Source organism: Pristiophorus japonicus, unplaced genomic scaffold, assembly GCF_044704955.1.
Source record: "Pristiophorus japonicus isolate sPriJap1 unplaced genomic scaffold, sPriJap1.hap1 HAP1_SCAFFOLD_29, whole genome shotgun sequence".
Lineage (NCBI taxonomy): Eukaryota > Metazoa > Chordata > Chondrichthyes > Pristiophoridae > Pristiophorus > Pristiophorus japonicus.
In genome coordinates, this window is record NW_027252668.1 from 16,305,843 (window position 1) to 16,329,638 (window position 23,796).

At 46.9% G+C, this 23,796-nt stretch overlaps 1 non-coding gene across 1 annotated transcript; it reads right to left on the reverse strand.

Annotated features, from left to right (window-relative positions):
- Positions 1-13,444: 13,444 nt before the first annotated feature.
- On the reverse strand, positions 13,445-13,517 carry trnak-cuu (transfer RNA lysine (anticodon CUU)). Its single transcript has one exon. It is a non-coding gene; the product is annotated as a tRNA-Lys (tRNA).
- Between the last annotated feature and the right edge of the window lie 10,279 nt (positions 13,518-23,796).

Genomic DNA, 23,796 nt, shown 5'->3' on the forward strand with positions numbered 1-23,796 from the left:
TGCTTAAGTTGCACCTTCCTGTCACTGATCGCTGCCAGTAATTTGTTGGTTCCGCACCATGGGTTAATCTCAAACTTCAAACCTCGAAATTGGTTCTCCTGATTTCCAAGCCCCTTGTATTGCAGAACCTTCATTTCGAAGAACATCTCCACTGCACTGTGTAGGCCTCGTGGCGCAACGGTAGTGTGTCTGACGGTAGATCCGAAGGTTTTGTGATCAAATCAGGTCGGGGTCACTGTTCTTTCAGACATTTGTTTTCCAGAATTAATATTTCCTTTGCTGTTTGGCAATAACCAGACCCTTGCTCCAAGGTCTCTCTCACTATTTCCCCGGTGTCAGGCAGAGATACGCCTGCTGCCCTCATTTATTTCACATAACAGGACACAAAAGTTCAAAATCAACCTGCAGGTGGCCACACACAGCACTGAATCGTCAGGATGGATTGACTATTATCCCTACCACAGTGGATAACCTCATATTTCCCACATTATACTCACTCTGACAATTTACTGCCCAGCCACTGAGCCTATCGATATCGCTTTGCTTATTGTTTGTGTCCTCCTCACAACTTGCTTTCCCACCGATCTTTGGATCATCTTGGCTACATTACCAACATGCAGAGCACACAACCAATTATTGACCGACTGACTTTCCGTCAGTTAGCATTTCTTTCATTGTGCAAAAGCAGATTATCGATTCCTTAACGATGTTATACCATGAAAGCAAAATAAAAGTTAACCGAAAATAATTTGCACACTTGAAAGGAATATTTTTGTTTGGTGCAGTTCCGGTCAGAGAGATGTTGTGAAAGGAACTTTTTGCAGAGAGAGGGATTGAGTATTTCAGCTTGTTGCTGAACATTTCTCTCGGGGCATAGCATTAGGCGCTAGTTTCTGCAGTGTAGCGGTCATCACATTCGCCTCACACACGAAAGGTTCCCGGTTCAAGCCCGAGTGGAAACATTATTTCTGAAACAAACACTGGTTTTAAATGTTCATTGTTCATGTGACAATGGCCTCCTTCCGTGCTGTAAACTTCTCTGATTCCATGATGATCATTGAACATTTAAAACCAGTCTCCTAAAATACAGAGTGTGTAAAATCAGAAAAGGAATAAAACTTCCTCAATGATTCAAGTTTCACAAATTATTAAAATTAAGTTGTTGAAGTTTCGACTGTCCCTCAGTGATCATGTTAGCATTTATTTCATTCTGCTAAACAATGCTATCGGTTAATACCAGCAGATAAAAGCCGCATTTCAAACCCGGAAAAACTCATTCATTATTCACCCTTCCCAGTTCCAGTGCACAGAGGGTTATTCATCCTTCATCCCAGAAACTCAAATCCAACTTCTGACATTCCTTATTTCTAATTACCAACTCATTTGTTTTTACACCACTAAAGTGCTTTGGGTCATCTGTGTAATTTAATTAAATTACTTCACTTTAATTAAAAACGGTGGTAGCAAAATTACTTCTCTAACTGGAAATCGAACCCCGGTAGCTGTCGTGATCAGAATGTTTTTGTGAAGCATTTAAATATGCTCTCTAAAAATCTCGCATTCCTAATTTACAAATAGGGTTACCATTTGTTTCAGTGTGAAAGAAGGAGATTGAAAATGACAACAAAAACACCAGACATCGACTACATTTAGACAAATTCAAACTTTTCACAAAGTTGGTTTTACGAAGTAACGGCTGAGTTAAAGTTGGCACTAACCAGTCCCATCAGAATTTTAAATGTTTCTATGAGATCGCCGCTCATCCTTCTAAATTTCAATGTATAAAGACACAGTTGATCCACTCTCCTCATATGTCAGTCCGGCTTGCCCCTTATCCTTAGACTGTGTCCCCTGGTTCTGGACTTCCCCAACATCGGGAACATTCTTCCTGCATCGAACCTGTCCCGTCCCATCCAAATTTTAAATGTTTCTATGATATCCCCTTTCATCCTTCTAAACTCCAAAGAATACAGGCCCAGTTGATCCAGTCTCTCCACATATGTCCGTCCTGAAATCGCGGGAATCAGTCTGGTGAACCTTTGTTGCACTCACTCAATAGCAAGAACGTCCTTCCTCAGATTAGGAGAACAAAACTGAACACAATATTCCAGGTGGGGCCTCACCAAGGCCGTGCACAACTGCAGTCAGACCTCCCTGCTCCTATACTCAAATCCCCTCGCTATGAATGCCAACATACCATTTGCCTTCTTCCTCGCCTGCTGTACCTGCATGCCAACTTTCAATGACTGATGAACCATGACAACCAGGTCTCGTTGCACCGCCCCTTTTCCTAATCTGCCGCCATTCAGATAATATTCAGCCCTAGTGTTTTTGCCCCCAAACTGGATAACCTCACATTTATCCACATTATACTGCATCTGCCATGCATTTGCCCACTCGCCTAACCTGTCCAAGTCCCCCTGCAGCCTCTTAGCGTCCCCCTCACAGCTCACACCGCCACCCAGTTTAGTGACATCTGCCAACTTGGAGATATTACACTGTTACATGTTCATTACATGTTACAATGAACATTCTGAATCAGACACCTCAAGTAAAGTGCGTGCAATGGGCAATGATTCAACAATTAACATAAGTACGTAAGGAGCAGGAGTCGGCCATTCGGCCCCTCGAGCCTGCTCCACCATCCAATAATATCGTGGCTGTTCTGATCCTGCACCACTGCTCTTTTTATACTCCTCTCGAGTTTCTGCAGTGTCGAGTTCTCGCTATCTGTCCTCAGCTTCCCTTTTTCCTTTATCTTACCCTGTGTGTCCCTTGAGGGATTTTTATCCCCTATCTGACTTTACTCACTCTGTGATTTAGGAGACTGGTTTAAAATGTTAATAGCTCGTCATGGAATAAGAGAAATTTACAGCACGGAAGGAGGCCATTCGGTCCATCGTGTCCGTGCCAGCCGACAAACAGCTCCCCAGCCCAGTCCCACTTTCCAGCTCACGGTCCGTAGCCCTGTAGGTTACGGCACGTCAGGTGCACATCCAAGTGCTTTTTAAATGTGCTGAGTGTTTCTGCCTCGATCACCTTTTCAGGCATTGAGTTCCAGTGATTTCCCCTCAAATTCCCTCTAAACCTTCGACCAATTACTTTAAATCTGTGCCCCCTGGTTGTTGACCCCTCTTCTAAGGGAAACAGGTCCTTCCTGTCCACTCTATCCAGGCCCTTCATAATTTTATACACCTCAATCCTCTCCCCTCAGCATCTTCTGTTCCAAGGAAAACAAACCCAGCCTATCCAATCTCTGCTCAGAGCTAAAATTCTCCAGTCCTGGCAACATCCTCATAAACCTACTCTGTACCCTCTCCAGTGCAATCACGTCCTTGCTGTAATGTGGTGACCAGAACTGCATGCAGTACTCTAGCTGTGGCCTAACAGTTCAAGAATAACCTCCCTGCTCTTGTATTCCAAGCCTCTGTATAATCGATCTGGACAGCAGCCTGTCCTGTCGAGAGGTGATCGTGGGAGGCTGAGCCTCAGTGGAATCGGAGAGGAGGAAGTTCTCTGCTGATCAACATGCAGTCACCCACAATTCCTCATTCTTTAGGCGGGACTGTGTTACTGTAAGTTGGGGTGGATTAGTGAGAGAGTCCATGTCATTACTGGCTTGCAACAAAAGCTATTTACCCAGCGTGGGGCTCAAACCCCCAACCCTGAGATTAAGAGTTTTATGTTTGACCTAGTGAGCTGGCTGGTCTTGGCAAAGCTATGGATCCTTGTTGTATCTCAAACCTTGTGGGTGGATTAATTATTGAAATAATGTTTGAGTATCTCACAAACTTTAATTACTTTTTGCCAACTTGTCATCGGCAACATTCTTCCTGCATCCTCGTGAACCTTGTCTGAACTGCCTACAATGTAAGTATATCGCTCCTTAAATAAGGAGACCAAAACAGTTAGCATTTCTTTCATTGTGCAAAAGAAGATTAATTCCCGTGAAAGCAACATAAAAGTTTAAGGAAAATAATTCACCCGATGTGGGTCTCGAACCCAGGACCCTGAGATTAAGAGCCTCATGTTCTACTGACTGAGCTAGCCGGGCTTCTCAACATTACTCCTGTCAATCCCCTTCAGTTACTGGTCAATGGTGATCCCAGGCTGTTGATGGCGGGGGATTCGGCGATGGTAATGCCGGTGATAGCCGGGTCTGCTTCAGTTGCATCTTCCTGTCGCTGATTGCTGCCAGGCGCCTGTTGGCTCCGCCCCGTGAGTTTATCTCGAACTTCAAACCACGAAACAGGTTCTCCTGAATTCCAAGGTGTGTACGGAGATCAACCATCAAAAGCTGTGTTTTTAACCACAGGGGGTCCGGCAATTTTCTGATCGCAATGCGCTTTCCGTCCTTGTCCTTAAAATTGCGGACGTGTAAATTGGGGAGTTTAATGACTTTGAAAGGAACATTGTTGTTTGGTGCAGTTCCAGTCAGAGAAATGTTTGTGAAAGGAACGTTTTGCAGAGAAGGGATTGAGCACCTGTTGGCGGAAACATTTTTGAAATGAAAACTTGTGGACGATAAAATGGAACAAGAGCAGTCAGGGGTACATTGTCACATGATGCAAGCTATCTCGGACCCGGACCAAAGCTCCCCGTATACCGAGAACAGGCTCAGGAAAACCCCGGGTAGAGGATATCCCGGTCACTGGGCCTTCCAGCAACACTGAACAAGTGCCCGGTCTGAAACTTTCCAGAGTAATAACTTGTAACGAGAGCATCCAACAGTCTCTTGGGATCCCTTGGAACTTCAGTGGATGCGCTACCCTGGTGGTGGAACATGGGAGTGCATGCTTTACAGAGACACAACATCACTCCCCCGCCAAAGTCAAAGTGAAAACTATTTACAAGGTGAGGCGGTCGGGAGCCTTTCTTTCCCTGGTGGACCGCCTCGGTACAAATGTCTGTTCTGGTGTGTAGGCTGTGCCCTCGCTGAGCTGGCGTGTTGTTGGCCCTACAGGGCTGCTGGGTGAGTCTGGCCTTGCTGGTCTGTTGGGTATGATGGGTTCGATTTCCGATCCGTGGTGGTGTCGTTGATCCTTTGGGTGTGTGTTGCGTGTTCGAAAAAGGTGGAGGCTGCTGTGGGTTGTTCAGGGCAGTCTGTAAACCGCAGCCTTGTTTGGTCCAGGTGCTTTCTGCAAATTTGTCCATTGTCTAGTTTGACGACAAACACCGGACTCACTTCGTTAGCTATCACCGTGCCCGCGATCCACTTGGGACCATGTCCACAGTTTAGCACATACACAGGGTTATTCAGATCAATTTCCCGTGACACAGTGGCGCGACCATCATTTACATTTTGTTGCTGACGCCTGCTCTCTAACTGATCATGCAGGTTGGGGTGGACGAGCGAGAGTCTGCTTTTAAGTGTCCTTTTCATGAGTAGCTCAGCCGGATGCACCCCTGTGAGCGAGTGGGGTCTCATGCTATAGCTGAGCAGTACTCGGGACAGGCGGGTTAGGAGTGAGCCTTCTGTGACTCGTTTGAGGCTCTGTTTGATTGTTTGTACTGTCCGCTCTGTCTGCCCATTGGAGGCTGGTTTAAACGGGGTCGAGGTAATATGTTTGATCCCATTGCAGGTCATGAATTCTTTAAATTTGGCACTGGTGGAACAAGGCCCGTTGTCACTGACCAGTATGTCAGGCAGGCCGTGGGTGGCAAACATGGCCCTCAGGCTTTCAATGGTGGCGGTGGCGGTGCTTTCCGACATTATTTCTCATTCAATCAATTTTGAAAAAGCATCCACCACCACCAGGAACATTTTACCAAGAAATGGGCCTGCATAGTTGACATGGATCCTCGACCCTGGTCTGGAGGGCCAGGACCACAAACTTAGTGGTGCCTCTCTGGACGCGTTGCTCAACTGAGCACATACACTGCATTGCCGTACACAGGACTCTAAGTCAGAGTCGATACTGGGCCAGCACATGTGGTATCTCGCTAACGCTTTCATCATTACTATACCCGGGTGTGTGCTGTGGAGATCCGAGATGAACGTCTCCCTGCCCTTTTTTGGTAGCACTACGCGGTTACCCCACAACAGGCAGTCTGCCTGACTGGACAGCTCGTCCTTTCGCCGCTGGAACGACTTGATTGGCTCTTGTATTTCAACGGGGATGCTGGTCCAGCTCCCATGCAATACACAGTTTGTTATTAGGGACAGCAGAGGATATTGGCTGTTCCAAGTCCTAATCTGGCGGGCCGTGACAGGTGATTTATCATTTTCAAATGCTTCCATGACCATCAACAAGTCAGCGGGCTGCGTCACCATCAACAAGTTTGCAGGTTGCGCCATTTCCACCCCCGTGGTGGGCAATGGTAGCCGACAGAGCATCCGCACAGTTCTCAGTGCCTGGCCTGTGGCGGATGGTCTAGTTATACGCTGAGAACGTGAGTGCCCACCTTTGTATGCGGGCTGAGGCATTAGTATTTATCCCCTTGTTTTCAGCGAACAGGGATGTGAAGGGCATGTGATCGGTTTCCAGCTCAAATTTGAGGCCAAACAGGAACTGATGCATTTTCTTTACCCCGAACACACACGCTAATGCCTCTTTCTCAATCATGCTGTAGGCCCTCTCGGCCTTAGACAAGCTCCTGGAAGCATAGGCTTCAGGTTGCAACTTCCCTACAATGTTAGCTTGTTGTAATACACACCCGACTCCGTAGGACGACGCGTCACATCTAGCACAAGTCTTTTATACGGGTTATACAATACAAGCAGCTTGTTGGAGCAGAACAGGTTGCTGTCATTGTCAAAAGCAATTACTTGTTTTTTTTCCCCATACCCAGTTCTCACCTTTGTGCAATAACACATGTAGGGCCTCTAAAAGTTGCTTAACTCCGGTAGGAAGTTACCAAAATAGTTGAGGAGTCCCAGGAATGACCGCAGCTCCGTGACGTTCTGTAGCCTGGGCGCGTACATGATAGCCTCTGTCTTGGCGTCTGTGGCCGAATGCCGACCGCCGTGATCTTTCTCCCGAAAATCTCCACTTCTGTTGCCATGAAGACGCATTTCGACCTCTTCAGCCGCAGCCCTACGCGATCCAGTCGCTGGAGGACCTCCTCCAGGTTTTGTATGTGTTCGACGGTGTCCAGACCCATAACCAATATGTCATCCTGAAAGACCATCGTGTGTGGTACCGACTTGAGTAGGCTCTCCTTTTTTCTCTGGAAGATCGCTGCAGACGACCGAATTCCAAACGGGCATCTGTTGTCGCTGAACAGTCCCTTTTGCATGTTGATGCAGGTGAGGCCCTTCAAAGACTCCTCCAGCTCCTGCGTCATGTAGGCCGAAGTCAGCTCAAGCTTGGTGAACGCCTTGCCTCCTGCCAGCGCGCCAAATAGGTCGTCTGTCTTAGGTAGCGGATATTGGTCCTGTAGCGAGAAACGATTAATAGTTACTTTATAATCGCCGCAAACTCTGACCGTGCCATCACTTTTGAGTACTGGAACAATCGGGCTGGCCGACTCACTGAATTCCACTGGGGAGATGATGTCCTCGCGTTTCAGCCTGTCCAGCTCGATTTCCACTCTCTCCTCATCATATGAGGTACCGCTCGCGCCTTGTGGTGAATGGGTCGTGCCTCTGGGACCAAGTGGATCCGCACCTTCGCACCGGAAAAGTTTCTAATGCCTGGCTCAGAAAGGGAAGGAAATTTGTTCAGAACCTGGGTACATAATGTCTCATCGACATGTCATACCGTTCGGATGGTATCCCAGTTCCAGCGGATTTTGCTCAGCCTGCTCCTTCCATGCTGTGTTGGGACATCGCCCGGGACAATCCAGAGTGGCAGTTCGTGCACCGTGCCCTCGTAGGTGACCTTGACCATGGCGCTGCCCAGGACAGTGATAAGCTCTTTGGTGTACACTCTCAGTTTCGTGTGGATGGGGCTTCGGGCTGGTCTGAATGCGTTGTTGCACCACACTCTCTCAAACATCTTTTTACTCACGATGGACTGGCTAGCGCCAGTGTCCAGTTCCATGGTTACGGGTAAGCCATTCAATTTTACATTTAGCGTTATAGGTGGACATTTCATCGAAAATGTGTGCACCCCGTGTACTTCAGCATCTGCCTCCTCTCTCTGAGGCTCGAAATTGCTTTGATCCACCATGGACCGATCTTCCTCTGCCACATGGTGGTTAGCAGATTTTGCAGAGCTTTCAGCTCATTCGCAAGCTCGTTGGAGATGCCCCATTGTTCCACAGCTCTTGCAAACATACCCTTTGAAGCGGCATGAATAGGCTGAATGGAAGCCTGCACAACACCAACAAGGTGTGAATTGCCTTGCACTTATCCTTTGTTGGGGACTCTGAGTCATCTGGGTCACCTGAGGCCTGCTGGCAGTTGCAGATTCGTGGGTTCTGCCCTGTACATTTCTGCTCACAAACACAGTTCCAGTTAATTTATGAACATTGCTAGCACTTGTGTGCTGAGAGTTTTGTTTGATGTTATCACTAGTGGACATAAATACCTCTGTTTTCGCAATGGCCTTACTGACGATCGGTGTCTCTACAGTCAAAAGTTTTCGTAGGATGGTCTCGTTGCCAATGCCCAGTACAATAAGTCTCTGAGCATTTGCTCCAGGTAGCCATCAAACTCACATTATCCTGCAAGTCGCCTTAGCTCGGCGATGTCGCTCGCCACTTCCTGATCTTCAGTTCGCTGGCACGTATAGAACCGATACCTCGCCATAGCACGCTCTCTCTCGGCTAAAGATGGTCCCGAACCAGTGTACTCACCTCCTCATACGACTTATCTGTGGGTTTCACCAGAGCCAGAAGATTCTTCATGAGGCTGTAGGTCTGAGCCCCACAGACTGTGAGGAGGACCACTCTCCTTTTTTGCAGCACTTCCTTCTCCGTCCAGCTCGTTGGCTAAAAAGTACTGGTCTAGCCGTTCGACATAGACTTCCCAGTCCTCACCGTCCGAGAACTTCTCCAGGATGCTCACAGTTTGCTGCATCTTTGTGTTGGATTCGTATTCTCGACGCCAGTTATTGTGTTCCAAACACAGATGAGGCTGCACACAGGGACGTTAAAGTAACAGTGACTCAGTCTTAAATAATACACTCCAGAGTGAGAAACTGGCCTTAGGGGCCAGCTTAAATATAGTGCTCCCAAGGGGTGTTGGGATCCCTTGGGACTTCAGGCGATGAGATCCCTGATGGTGGAACATGGGAGTGCATGCTTTACAGATACACAACAAATTCGTTGCCTCAACTTTGATTTCTGCCAACATCCCTTGTGTTTAACCTTCGCAGCACCTCCGCCACAATCTCTCACCGCTCCTCCACCACGATCTCTCACAGTTCGTCCACCACGATCTCTCATCACTCCTCCGCCACGATCTCTCACCGTTCCTCCACCACGATCTCTCGCCGTTCCTCCACCACGACCTCTCACCGTTCCTCCACCACGATCTCTCACCGCTCCTCCACCACGACCTCTCACCGTTCCTCCACACTGACCTTCCCGCTCCTCCGCTGTACCTGGGTCCCGCCGATGTTCCTGCCTGCCCACGCACAAAACAGCGAACTGTGTTTTGATGACGTGCAGCACAGCAGGACTCCAGCTGTCCTGGTTAACCCTTACCACTGGACCAAGACCTCGCTCTGTCAAGCCCGTGTGGTGGCTGGTGTCCAACGGTCACACCACGTTAAAATAATCCACCCACAGGCATCTTCCACCCTTTGATTGGAGTTCAGAACTGGAACATCGGGTCCTTCATTGAAACACCTGTGAACCCATGTGGAATTAAGCGTTCCTCGTTCGAGGACCCGCCTATGATGATGATGATGATGATGTATGGGACCTTACCAAATGTCTGCTGGAAACCATCAGATTAAATCTAGTAAGACCCGTCCCTTGATTCACTTTTCACTGACCTTGCCTTAGGAAGGCTATATTGGCGTTGGAGGGAGAACTGCATCGGATTCCCAGAATGATAACTGGATTCCAAGGTTTAAATTAAGATATGAGATTACACCCACTGGAAATTAGAGGGTCGAGCATTGATTTGATGAACATTTTCAAAGATAATAAGGGACGAGATAGAGTAGATAGAGAGAAATGATTCCCGCTGGTTGGGGAGTGCCAGACTAGGGCCATAGTCTAAACATTAGAGACCGACGTTTCAGGAGTGAAATTCGGAAAAATTCCAACACACACATGGTGGGAGAGGTTTGGAACTCCCTTCTGCAAAGGGCAGTTCGTGCTAGGTCAGTTGTTCATTTTACATCGCATTTTGATCAAAGGTATTCAGGAAGATTGTCCAAAGGCGGGTATATGGAGTTTGCTCAGAGATCAGCCATGATCTCATTGAATGGCAGAACCGGCTCGAGGGGCTGAATGGCCTCCTCCTGTTCCTGTGTAACAGGCTCGAGGGCCTGAATGGACCTCCTCCTGTTCCTGTGTAACAGGCACGAGCGGCTGAATAGCCTCCTCCACTTCCTCTGTTACAGGCTCGAGGGGCTAAATGGGCCTCCTCCTGTTCCTGTGTATCAGGCTCGATGGGCTGAATGGGCCTCCTCCTGTTCCTGTGCAACAGGCTCGAGGGGCTGAATGGGCCTCCTCCTGTACCTGTGTGTAAGTTCTGGGAAACAAAGGGAGGTGATATGCGAAAACATAAACTAAATGGTATTGTGTTAAAAGAGAAGCAGAAGGATTGAGTGATTTACACACAGAAATCTTTGAAGCTGGGTAGATAAGTTACTAAGTTGTTTAAAAAGAATACAGGGCCCTTGGCTTTATATGAAGTGAAATAGAGGACACCAGCGAGGAAGTTGTATCATACTTTTTCAATCCCGGTTTAGGCCTCAGTTGGAGAACTGTTTACAGTTCTGAGCACCACAATTTAGGAAGGAATCAAGGCATTGGAGAGAACGTAAGAAATATATAAGAAACATTTTCTATATTTGTAGAAGACACAAACACAGGCATTCATCGAGAATCAACATGCAGGTGACCACACATAGATTAAAGAGCCAGAGAGACCGACAGAATCGGGTCACACCGGCAAATAGACAAGAGATATTGACAAGGACTGAAAGCACTTTGCGATCAGAAAATTGACGGCCCAGCTGTGGTTAATGACACGGCTTTTGATGATTGATCTCCGTACAAGCCTTGAAATTCAGGAGCACCGGTATCGTGCTTTGAAGCTCGAGATAAAGCTCGAGATTAAGCAACGTGGCGATACCAACAGGCGCCTGGCAGCAATCAGCGACAGGAAGATGCACCTTAAGCAGGCCCGGCTAGTTCAGTCGGTAGAATATTATGCTTTTAATCTCCGGGTTGTGGGTTTGAGCCCCATGTTGGGTGAATTATTGTCCTTAAATTTTTTATGGTGCTTTCACAGGAAAACATCATTAATGAACCCATAATCTTCTTTTGCACAATGGACAAAATGCGAACTGAGGGAGAGTTGATCATTTGATCATATGTTCTGTGCTCTGTATAAGAACACAAGAACCAGGAGCAGGAGTCGGCCATTTGGCCCTTTGAGCCTGCCTTCTTTTGCAATGAAGAAAATTATAACCATGTTTTTAAATGAGCAGTGCGAGATATTTATCGGGCACATTTCAATGCTTCACAAAACCATTCCTTTCGTTACAGCCACCCAGGATCGATTCCATGTTTGAGAAGTAACTTTGATATCATTGTTTGCAATTGAAGTGGGGTCATTTTATGAAGTTCGATGGATGTCCCAAAGCACTTGAGAGTGGTGTCCAAACAAATGAGTTTGTAATTAAAAACACTGAATGTCAGGAGTGCGATTTGACCCCACACTTCCAGAGGAGACTGTGACCTAAACACAGCACCTTTGACCGCTTGGCCATCCGGACTGTTAGAAACTCCACTTACAAGTTATTACTCTGGAAAGTTTCAGACCGGGCACTTGTTCAGTGTTACTGCAAGGCCCAGTGGCCGGGATATCCTCTCCCCCGTTGTTTTCCTGAGCCTGTGCACGGTGTCCGGGGAGCTTTAGTCCGGGTCCGAGGTAGCTTGCATCATGTGACAATGCACCCCGGACTGCTCTTGTTCCATTTTATCGCACATTAGTTTTTGGTGCAAAAATAATATCTCCAGAGGAGACAGTGATCGAAACACAGCACCGCATACTGCTCGGCCATCCTGACTATTCACTGCTGTGTGTGGCCACCTGCAGGTTGATTTTAAACTTTTGTGTCCTGTCACATGAAATAAATGAGAGCAGCAGGCGTATCTCTGCCTGACACCGGGGAGACAGTGAGACAGACATTGCATTGTGTTCAGGTTTAATCACAGCAATATCCGCAGTCAGGAGCTGAAAAGGACGAAGAGCTGAAAAAACACAAGAAAAAAGCAAAGAAATGTCAGCAATTGTGGTAAACTCTTTAAGGTTTTTCCTGCTCGTTTCGTGATGCGGCACTCACAGAGGGAGTACGAATTCAGAAAATAATTCTTCCATTCAAAATCTTTAAAATAATGACATGCAACTAATTAAACTGTGTGCCGGGGGCTGGGGATGGGTGAAGATTATTTGTTTTATTCCCCATTCATTAACCGACAGCGTTGTTTTGTAGAATTGTTACTGAGGGACATTGGAAACTTCAATAACTGAACTTTAATAATTTAAGCATTTTGAATCATTGATGAAGTTTTCTCCCCTATCTGACTTTACTCACTCTGTATGTTGGAGACTGGTTTAAAATGTTCAGTGCTCATGCGAGAAGGAACCTGGGGCGACTGTTGTTCAATTTATTTCACAGCAAAAGTATTCTCCAAAATACAATTTCCACCGGGGTTCGAACCGGGGACTTTTCACGTGTGAAGTGAATATGATAACCACTACACTACAGAAACACTGTGTCTAAAGCAATCTTAGGAAGATAACCAGAGCTTTAACCTACACAGCTGGCCGATACTTCAGGAGCTGGTTTTACGAGAAGAGAATGAAGGTGCTATATTTCGGAAGGCTGTGAGTGTGGCAGGAATTGATCTCGTGTTTCCCAGACTTCATAGATAGGAACAGGAGATGGCCATTTAGCAGCGAGTGGTTAGGATCTGGAATGCACGGCTTGAAAGGGCGGTGGAGGATGACTCAATCTTATCTTTCAGACGGGAGTTGGATAAGTGTCTGAAGGAAAAACAATTGCAGGGCAACGGGGAAAGGGCGGGGAGTGGGACTCGCTGAGGGTCGGCACGGGCTCTATGGGCCGAATGGTCTTCCGTGCTGCAACCATTCCATGATTCGATAAGTTAGTGGCACATTTCATAGTGTGGCTGGGAGCACAACATTGCAAAGGGACATGGATTGAGTCGCCAAAACTGGAGGCATCTGATTTAGGAGATTCGCGGGGCGTGGAACTTTCGGAGTTTAATGACTTTGAAAACAACATTTTTGTTTCGTGCCGTTTCGGTCAGAGGTTTTCCATTAAAGCAACATTAAATGAAAAGAAATCGCCCAACGTGGGTCTCGAACCCACGATCCTGAGATTAAGAGACTCATGCTCTACCGACTGAGCTAGCCAGGCTTCCATTCAAAGCAGGTTTTTATCACTCATTGCAGCCAGGCGCCTGTTTGCTCCGCCCCAGATGTTTCAACTTGCTGTTGAAGAACTGCCAGGATCTACATGAATGGTGGACCAGGCTGGAGGGGCCGAATGGCCAACTCCGGCCACTCATCCATACGTGTTTATGTTTACGTCTTTATGCGGAGCTCCATCAGGGTAAACGAGCCAAAGGAGGACAGCGGAAACGTTATAAGGACACCCTCAAAGCCTCCCTGGTAAAGTGCATCATCACCACTGACACCTGGGAGACCCTGGCCGCAGACCGCCCGATGTGGAGAAAGTCCTTCTGGGAGGGCGTTGAGCTATTTGACTCTAGACGCAAGGAGCATGAAGAGACCAAGTGCAGGCAGCGGAAGGAGCACGCGGCAAACCAGTCCCACCGACCACTTCCGTCGATGTATGTCTGTCCCATCTGTAACAGGGTCTGTGGCTCTCGTATCGGAATGTTCAGCCATCAAAGGACTCACTTTGGGATGGAAGCAAGTCCTCCTCGATCCAGAGAGACTGCCTCTGAAGGTGTCTATGATTTGCTGTACACTGCGGAAACATCTCCACTTTCAGCACCAGATTACCAGAATTAAACCCAATGGGATCGGGAGAAAAGTTCCTCATATGCTCAGAGCAAAATATATCATATGACAATAGAATTTTATGTATTAATTAATGATGTTTAAATCAATGCTTCTTTTTTTTTTACACAGGAGATGCATAAAGATGTGTAAAATAGATGAACTATTTTTTTATATGTTTTGAATTAAAAGTACAATTTCCCTTACCGGGAATCGAACCCGTGCCGTGGCGTTGAAAGCACTAAATCCAAACCACTGGACCATCATGGAACATTGTTTCGATAAAGTATTTTTTTAAATAAAAAAAAATCTCTGCCTGACACCTTGGAAACAATGAGACAGCCGTTGGAGCAAGGGTCTGGTTATTGCCAAACAGCAAAGGAAATATTAATTCTGGAAGAACAATATCCGAAAGAACAGTGACCACGACGTGATTTGAACATGCAATCTTCGGATCGGGAGTCAGACACGCTAACATTGCACCATGAGACCTACACAGTCAGCTCGAGATGTTCGTCTCTATGAAGGTTCTGTAATACCATGGGCTTTAAAATCTCCGCAACATTCCCACCAGGTATCACAACCAGCGCTCACCTGACAGGCACTGTATGTTTTCTTCTTAAACTTTTCTCTTGCTTTCACGGGAAACCATCATTAATTAACCTCTCACCTTCATTTGCACAATCAAACAAATGCTAACTCAGGAACAGTCCATACTTCAATCATTTGTCATGTGCTTTGCATCTTAACTCGATAACCATATCCCATTTTACTCACTGTATTATAGCTTTCTGGTTCAAAATCCTCATTGCCGATGACACCACGGTTATTCCTACCGTGCACACAAAATACAATCAGTAGTGAAGATAAAATCCCACCGTGCGTATTTTCAGATTCAACACTGTCGCATTTCAAATAAAGTGAAAGAATTTTACACTGAAAAGATTTGCAAGTGTTGCTTGTATTTGTGTCTTTAATCAAATTTTGTGGCGTCTGACTCCCATTCATGCCACTGCTGAATAAGAAAGGAGGGTTTGACATTGACAAGTCTGCACTGCCCCTGATATTTGTGAGCTCATCCTTTATATTCAGTGTTTTCTCGCCCTTTGATGGGCTGCAGTGTAGCGGATATCACGTTGGCCTCACATTGAGTACTGTTGAGGGGGATGACTCATCAGGGCAGGGCAGCAGCAGCCAAGTTCATGGCACCGTTGCTGGCTCTGCTGCACAGAAGGGCAGGAAAATGAGTGGGACAGCGATAGTGATATGGGATTCGATTTAAAGGGGAATAGATAGGCGTTTCTTTGGCCGCAACCGAGACTCCAGGTTGGTATGTTGCCTCCCTGGTGCCAGGGTCAAGGATGTCTCCTAGCGGGTGCAGGACATTGTGAAAAGGGAGGGAGAACAGCCAGTTGTCGTGGTGCACATTGGTACCAAAGATTTAGGTAAAAAAAGAGATGAGGTCCTACGACATGAAGTTAAGGAGCTAGAAGCTGAATTAAAAAGTATGACCTCAAAAGTAGTAATCTCGGGATTGCTACCAATGCCACGTTCTAGTCAGAGTCGGAATCGCAGGATAGCTCAGATGAATATGTGGTTTGAGCAGTGGTGCAGCAGGGAGGGATTCAAATTCCTGGGGCATTGGAACCGGTTCTGGGGGAGGTCGGACCAGTAGAAACCAGACGGTCTGTACCTGGGCAGATCCGGAACCAAAGTTCTTAGGGGGGAGTGTTTGCTAGTGCTGTTGGGGAGGAGTTAAACTAATATGGCAGGGGGATGGGAACCAATGCAGGGAGACAGATGGAAACAAAATGGAGACAGATACAAAAGACAGAAAGGAGATGAGTAAAAGTGGAGGGCAGAGAAACCCAAGGCAAAAACCAAAAATGGCCACTGTACATCAATATTCTAAAGGGTCAAAGTGGAATAAAAAGGCAAGCCTGAAAGCTCGGTGCATCAGTGCGAGGAGTATTCAGAACGCCGGAGAGGGCTCTGAGCTAGTTAGAGTGGGTGAGAGCGCAGATAAAAAGGACCCCAAGAAAGATTGCAAAAGGCAGGAGGCAACAGAGCAGAGTAGCACTGGGGTAAGTGTAAACCACAAGGTAATAGGAAGGGACAATATGTATGAATATAAAGGGGTTGCAGGAGGGGTCAAAACTAAAAATCATAGATTAAAAACTAGTATTAAATACTTTACCGAAACGCACGCAGCATTCAAAATAAAGTAAATGAGTTGACGGCACAAATCATGACAAATGGGTATGATTTGATGGCCATTACAGAAACGTGGTTGCAGGGTGGCGAAGACTGGGAATTAAACATACAGGGGTAGCTGACAATTCGCAAAGATCGACAAGAAGGGAAAGGAGGTGGCGTAGCTCTGTTAATAAAGGATGACATCAGGGCAGTTGTGAGAGATGATATTGGCTCTAATGAACAAAATGTTGAATCATTGTGGGTGGAGATTAGAGATATTAACGGGAAAAAGTCACTGTTGGGCGTAGTTTATAGACGCCCAAATAATAACTTGACGGTGGGGTGGGCAATAATCAAGGGAATAATGGAGGCATGTGAAAAAGGAACGGCAGTAATCATGGTGGATTTTAACCTACATATTGATTGGTCAAATCAAATTGCACGGGATAGCCTGGAGGAGGAATTCATAGAATGCATACAGGATTGTTTCTGAGAACAATATGTTACAGAACCTACAAGGGAGCAAGCTATCTTAGATCTGGTCCTGTGCAATGAGACAGGAATAATGAACGATGTCCGAGTAAAAGATCCTCTCAGAAGGAGTGATCACAGTGTGGTTGAATTTGTAATATAGATTGAGAGTGAGCAAGTAGTGTCTCAAACGAGCATACAATGCTTAAACAAAGGGGACTACAGTGGGATGAGGGCAGAGTTGGTTAAATTAGACTGGGAACACAGACTAAACGCTGGCACAATTGAGGTACAGCAGAGGACTTTTAAGGAGCTCTTTCATAGTGCACAACAAAAATATATTCCAGTGAAAAAGAAGGGCAGTAAGAGAAGGGATAACTTGCTGTGGATAACCAAGGAAATAAAGGAGAGTATCAAATTAAAAACCAATGCGTATAAGGTGGCCAAGGTTAGTGGGATACTAGAAGATTGGGAAAATTTTAAACGACAGCAAACAATGACTAAGAAAGCAATAAAGAAAGGAAAGATAGATTACGAAATTAAAATTGCGCAAAACATAAAAACAGATAGTAAAAGCTTTTACCGATATATAAAACGGCAAAGAGTGACTAAAGTAAATGTTGGTCCCTCAGAAGATGAGAAGGGGGATTTAATAATGGGAAATGTGGAAATGGCTGAGATCTTAAACAATTATTTTGCTTCGGTCTTCACAGTGGAATACACAAAAACCATGCCAGAAATTGCTGGTCACAGGAATGTGGGAAGGGAGGACCTTGAGACAATCACTGTCACGAGGCGGGTAGTGCTGGACAGGCTAATGGGACTCAAGGTGGACAAGTTCCCTGGTCCTGATGAAATGCATCCCAGGGTATTAAAAGAGGTGGCGGAAGTTATAGCAGATGCATTCGTTATAATATTCCAAAATTCTCTGGACTCTGGGGAGGTACCAGCGGATTGGAAAGCAGCTAATGTAACGCCTCTGTTTAAAAAAGGCGGCAGACAAAATGCAGGTAACAATAGGCCGGTTAGTTTAACATCTGTAGGTGGGAAAATGTTTGAAACTATCATTAAGGAAGAAATAGCGGGACATCTAGATAGGCTTAGTGCAATCAAGCAGACACAGCATGGATTCATGAAGGGGAAATCATGTTTAACTAATATACTGGAATTCTTTGAGGATATAACGAGCATGGTGGATAGAGGTGTACAGATGGATGTGGTGTATTTAGATTTCCAAAAGGCATTCGATAAGTTACCACACAAAAGGTTACTTCCGAAGATAGAGGTACGCGGAGTCAGAGGATAAGTATTAGCATGGATCGAGATTTGGCTGGCGAACAGAAAGCAGAGAGTCTGGATAAATGGGTGCTTTTCAGTTTGGAAATCCGTGGTTAGTGGTGTGCCACAGGGATCGGTGCTGGGACCACAACTGTTTGCAATATACATAGATGACCTGGAAGAGGGGACAGAGTGTAGTGTAAAAGAATTTGCAGATGACACAAAGATTAGTGGGAAAGCGGGTTGTGTAGAGGATACAGAGAGGCTGCAAAGAGATTTCTATAGGTTAAGCGAATGGGCTAAGGTTTGGCAGATGAAATACAATGTCGGAAAGTGTGAGGTCATCCACCTTGGGAAAAAAAACAGTAAAAGGGAATATTATTTGAATAGAGAGAAATTACAACATGCTGCGGTGCAGAGGGACCTGGGAGTCCTTGTGCATGAATCCCCAAAAGTTAGTTTGCAGGTGCAGCAGGTAATCAGGAAGGTGAATGGAATGTTCGCCTTCATTGCGAGAGGGATGGAGTACAAAAGCAGGGAGGTCCTGCTGCAACTGTATAGGGTATTGGTGAGGTCGCACCTGGAGTACTGCGTGCAGTTTTGGTCACCTTACTTAAGGAAGGATATACTGGCTTTGGAGGGGATACAGAGACGATTCACTCGGCTGATTCCGCAGATGAGGGGGTTACCTTATGATGATAGATTGAGGAGACTGGGTCTTTACTCGGTGGAGTTCAGAAGGATGAGGGGTGATCTCATAGCAACATTTAAAATAATGAAAGGGACAGACAAGATAAAGGCAGGGATGTTGTTTCCACTGGTAGGGGAGACTAGAACTAGGGGGCACAGCCTCAAAATACGGGGGAGCCAATTTAAAACCGAGTTGAGAAGCAATTTCTTCTCGCAGAGGTTTGTGAATCTGTGGGATTATCTGCCCAAGGAAGCAGTTGAGGCGAGATCATTGAATGTATTCAAGTCACAGATAGATAGATGTTAAACCACTAAGGAAAATAAGGGTTACGGGGCGCGGGTGGGTAAGTGGAGCTGAGTCCACGGCCAAATCAGCCATGATCTTGTTGAATGGCGGAGCAGGCTCGACGGGGTAGAAGGTCCACTCCTGTTCCTAATTCTTATGTTTCTTATGTTTCTTATGGAGTAGGCGTCTACGACAACCAAAAAAACATTTTTTAAAGGACCTGCATAGTCCTCATGGATGCGTGCCCAAGGCTTGGTGGGCCAGGACCATGGGCTAAGGGGGGCTTCCCTGGGCGCATTACCCAGCTGGGCAAACGTGTTGCACCTGCGAACACAAAGTTCCAGATCTGCGTCTTTCCCTGTACACCAAATGTGTGACTTGGCAATTGCCTTCCTCATGACAATGCCCGAGTGCTCATTGTGGAGATCTCTGATGAACACCTCTCTGCCCATCTGGTTTCTACGCGGTTTCCCCACAGTAGGCAATCGGCCTGAATCGAGAGTTCATCCCTGCGCCTGTGAAATAGTTTAACTTCCTCACGACATGCCCTGTACGTGGCTGCCCAGTCCCCATTCAGGACACATTTCTTGACTGGAGACAATAGCGGGTCTCGATTTGTCCAGACTTTAATCTGACGGGCTGTCGCGGGTGAGCCTTCACTTCCGAAAGCTTCAACAGCCATGACCATCTCAGCAGCATGCTCGGTAGCCCCCTCAGTGGTGGCGAGTGGGAGCCTGCTGAGTGCTTCGGCGCAGTTTTCGGTGCCCGGTCTGTGCCGAATTGTGTAGTCATAGGCGGCTAAAGTGAGTGCCCACCTCTGTATGTGGGCCGATGCATTTGCATTTATGGCCTTGTTGTCTCCCAAAAGGGACGTTAGGGGTTTGTGATCTGTCTCCAGCTCAAATTTCCTGCCAAACATGTATTGGTGCATTTTCTTTACTGCATATACACATGCGAGCGACTCCTTTTCTACCATCCCGTAGCCCCTTTCTGCCTGGGACAGACTTCTGGAGGCCTAAGCTACCGGCTGTAACTGACACTTGGCAGTGACATGCTGCAACACACACCCGACACCATCGGACGACGCATCGCACGTTAACACAAGTTTCTTACATTGGTCATATAGCGTTAACAGAGTGTTGGAACATAACAAATTGCGAGCTCTATTAAAAGTCCTTTTCTGGCTGTCCCCCCAGACACATTCGTGACCTTTGCATAGGAGCACGTGTAGCGGCTCTTGCAGCTTCCTCAATTTGGGAAGAAATTTACCAAAATAGTTCAGGAGCCCCAGGAACGAATGCAGCTCCGTCGTGTTACGGGGTCTGGGTGCTCTCTGGATCGCTTCCGTTTTGGAGGCAGTAGAGCTGATCCCGTCTGCTGCTACCCTTCTCCCCAGGAATTCTACCTCTGGAGCTATGAAGACGCACTTCGCCTTTTTCAGTCGCAACCCTATCCGGACCAGTCTGCGTAGCACCTCCTCCAGGTTGTGGAGGAGTTCTTCAGTATCGTAACCCGTGATGAGGATGTCGTCTTGAAAAACCACCGTCCCTCGAATCGACTTGAGGAGGCTTTCCATATTTCATTGTGAGATCGCGGCAACCGTCGAATCCCGAACGGACATCTGTTGTACTCAAACCACCCCTTGTGTCTCGTGATGGTGGTCAGCTTCTTCGAATCACTCGCCAGCTCCTGGGTCATGTAAGCTGAGTTCAGGTCTAATTTTGAAAAATGTTTGACACCGGATAGCATCGCAAAGAGGTCCTCCGCTCTCAGTAGCGGGTACTGGTCTTGGAATGACACCCGATTGATGGTGGCCTTGTAATCACCACATATCCTGACCGACCTATCCGCCTTGAGCATCGGCACAATCGGGCTCGCCCAGTCACTGAATTCGCCTGGCGAGATGATGCCTTCCCTTAGCAGGCGGTCCAATTCGCCTTCTATCGTTTCCCGCATCACGCACGGGTCTGCCCTGAACTTGTGGTGTACTGGCATGGCGGCCGGGTTCATGTGAATCACTACCTTGGCCCCCATGAAAGTGCCAATGCCGGGTTGAAATAATGAGTCAAATTTGTTCAGGATCTGTGAGCATGATACTCGCTCCACAGAGGAAATTGCATTGACATCGCCCCACTTCCAGTTCATGACAGCAAGCGAAATTTGTGGGTCACGACGACTGTGGCGCTGCCTAGCACCAGAATGATCTCCTTTGCGTACGTTCGTAGCTGTGTGCCAATCGGCAATAATATTGGCCTCCTGGCCTTGGACGCCCACAACTTTTCGAACTATTTGATACCCATCAGGGACTGGCTGGCCCACGTGTCTAGCTCTACTGATACTGGGATGCCATTGAGGAGCACTTTCATCATTATCGGTGGCGTCCTGGTGTATGAACTTTATACGTGCTCAACATGAACTCGCTGAACTTCAGCTTCCAGCGATTTCCCCCAGTGTTCATTTCTGCAATTTCTGCATGTATTTTGCTCATCTCTGCAAACTCTGACTGAGTGTGTGCCTCCATGCCTCCAACATGAGCTGCAGTTGGAAACAAAAGGTCTCTTGCCAGTCGATCGTCACTGACTGCCCCGTGATTGTCCTTGAGTGCACCATTAACAGGTGTTGATGGCCCCATGACTGGCCGCATTGTCCCTTGCAATGACGTGAACCGCTATTCAGCTTGCCATTGTCTCTGTCGAACTCCCCCTCTGGCTTTGGCTACATATTGGGGCATGCCTGACTGCCCTTGGCTGCCTGGAGAACTGTGTGATGCTTTAACAATGTTGAATCTCTGTCCCAACCATTGCTTAACACAAAACCTCTTGTCGGTTCTGCTCGTGGCCATGCTCGTGTGGTTTAAATCCAATTTTCTCGTCGCCATTGATACGTCCTTACTATACAGTGTAAATGCACACGAGGCCCATGCTTCAGAGAACGACAGTCTGTGACCTGTCTTTTATTTCTTAGCACTCAAGTGATGGAAGTGGGTGGAGCTTCCCCTTTTATACCTGAAGGTCCAGGTTAGGAAAGTCTCGAACAAGTTCACCACCAAGTGGTCATTGTTCTCACAGTGTACAACTTAGGTCAGATCATACATGGGTTACAATGCTGGTTGCATACATGACAGTCCCGGCCTCACTCACTGTGGAGCTGGGGACGAGCGATTAGTCGATGGGTTGTTTGCGGCTTCGATCTGCTGTTGTGAAGCGCGGCGGAGATGCAGGATCCTTTAATAATCTCTCACAACTCAACTGAAAGCAGCCGGAACGTGCAGCTTTGAGAGGGTCTTTCTGCACCGTCAGGGCTGGAAACGGGACGGAGTGAGAGACACTGTGTAGAGTTTGAGTGTGTACAGAACTGTACAGAGAAACCAGCCAATGTAACAGGTCTGTGAGACACTGCATTTTGTTAATAGTATAGTATTAGACAGTCCCTCGTATCGAGGATGATTTGTTTCCACACTAAAAAGGGATGAGTTCACAGGTGTTTCGATGAGGGACCTGACAATCTAGGTCCCGAATTACAACCTGAAAGGTGGAAGATGCCTGTGGGTGGATTGTTTTAACGTGGGGTGACCGTTGCACACCTGCCACCACACGGGCTTGACAGAGCTAGGTCTTGGTCCAGAGGCAAGGATTACCCAAGGTGACAAGAGACCAAGCTCTGCTGCATGGACCTAGTGTGTACACATGCGCCGACTATCCAAAGATCGCAGTGTGGGCTGGCCCGTGCTGTCCCTGGAACCTCGCCTCTCCTGAGCCCCGATCTCTCACCGCTCCTCCGCCCCGATCAAATATGGAGCAGTCAGAAACAGGACATAAATTAGTCCCTCGAATCTTGGAGACATCAAATATCAACACTGTTAATTGAAATATCAAAATATTAAACTCCAGCCTAGTTGAAGGGTTATTAACAGCAGCAGAGACAAACACCAACTTTGTTAATATTGAACCATTAATGTCAATTATACCATTTTTTCTAATATTTAATTGAACAATGTCGAAAATGTTTCCACCCGTTTTCGAACCGGGGATTTTTCGCGTGTTAAGTGAACGTGATAACCACTACACTACAGAAACACTGCGATTGACATGTTGCTAGGAACATAACCAGAGCTTTAACCTATACAGCTGACCGATACTTCAGGAGCTGGTTTTACGAGAATAGAATGAATGTGCGATAGTTAGGAAGGCTGTGAGTGTGGCAGGAATTGATCTCGTGTTTCCCAGAATTTACACATAGGAACAGGAGCGAGTGGTTAGGATCTGGGATGCACAGCTTGAAAGGGCGGTGGAGACAGACTCAATCTTATCTTTCAGATGGGAGTTGGAAAAGTGTCTGAAGGAAAAACAATTGCAGTGCTGTGGGGGAAGGGCGGGGCAGTGGGACTCGCTGAGAGTCGGCACGGGCTCGATGGGCCGAATGGCCTTCCGTGCTGTAACCATTCCATGATTCGACAAGTTAGTGGCACATTTCATAGTGTGGGTGGAAGCAGAACATTGCAAAGGGACATGGATTGAGTCGGCAAAACTCGCGCCATCTGATTCAGGAGATTCGCGGGGCACGTAAATTCGGGAGTTTAATGACTTTGAAAGGAACATTTTTGCTTTGTGCCGTTTCGGTCAGAGAAATGTTTGTGAAAGGAATTTTTTGCAGAAAGGGATGCAACATTTAACCTTCTGCCTTAACACTTCTTTCTAGATGTCAGGTCACATTTCGTTTCAATGTTATTCTTCCAGAATTGCTATAAGAA